The following is a 798-nucleotide window of genomic DNA, read 5'->3' as shown; positions in this document are numbered from 1 at the left end:
GCTGGGTCAAAACAACCCAACCGCTGGGTCAAAACAACCCAACCGCTGGGTCAAAACAACCCAGTCGCTGGGTCAAAACAACCCAACCGCTGGGTCAAAACAACCCAGTCGCTGGGTCAAAACAACCCAATAGCTGGGTTTGTCCCTTTTTAACCCAGCGCTGGGTTATATTTAACCCATCATTTTTTAGAGTGTATGAGGCACCGTCCAATCAACTTTGCTGCAATTGGCTGAATCTGGGCAGAGAGTACATCTCTATACACTTCAGAATCCATCCGACTGCTTCTGTCTTCTGTCACATCATCACTAAACACCAGTGACATGTGACCACCAGTGTTTTTGGTGATTAAACCAAATGTTCTCACTGTATTACAAAGATCTTGTGCTTTGAAACAATTATAATATGGACTGAATATATCTCTAACTGCAATGAATGCGTGAGATATGGTTCTGAAAGTGTGACTAGCACAGACAAAAAAATTAATTCATTACCCTTACTTCATTTAATTGAAGTAAGTTTTTACACACAGTTTAATTTAGTTCATTCAAAATAAATCTGTTTAGTTGGGTCAACACGATTTAGTTGGTTTAGGCCAAACTGATTTCATCTAACAAGTTGAACATTCACTTTATTAGGTAACACTTTATTTTAAGGTGTCCTTGTGTCACATGTACTTGCTATTATAATAACAATAATTTATGCATAATTATGCACTCTAAAAAATGCTGGGTTAAATAGGGACAAACCCAGCAATTAGGTTGTTTTGACCCAGCGGTTGGGTTAAACATTTAACCCAA

This window comes from Sinocyclocheilus rhinocerous, unplaced genomic scaffold (assembly GCF_001515625.1).
Source record: "Sinocyclocheilus rhinocerous isolate Xijiao unplaced genomic scaffold, SAMN03320098_v1.1 scaffold387, whole genome shotgun sequence".
Taxonomy (NCBI): domain Eukaryota; kingdom Metazoa; phylum Chordata; class Actinopteri; order Cypriniformes; family Cyprinidae; genus Sinocyclocheilus; species Sinocyclocheilus rhinocerous.
The sequence above is the reverse complement of the archived record's forward strand: the minus strand, read 5'-3'. Positions refer to the sequence as shown.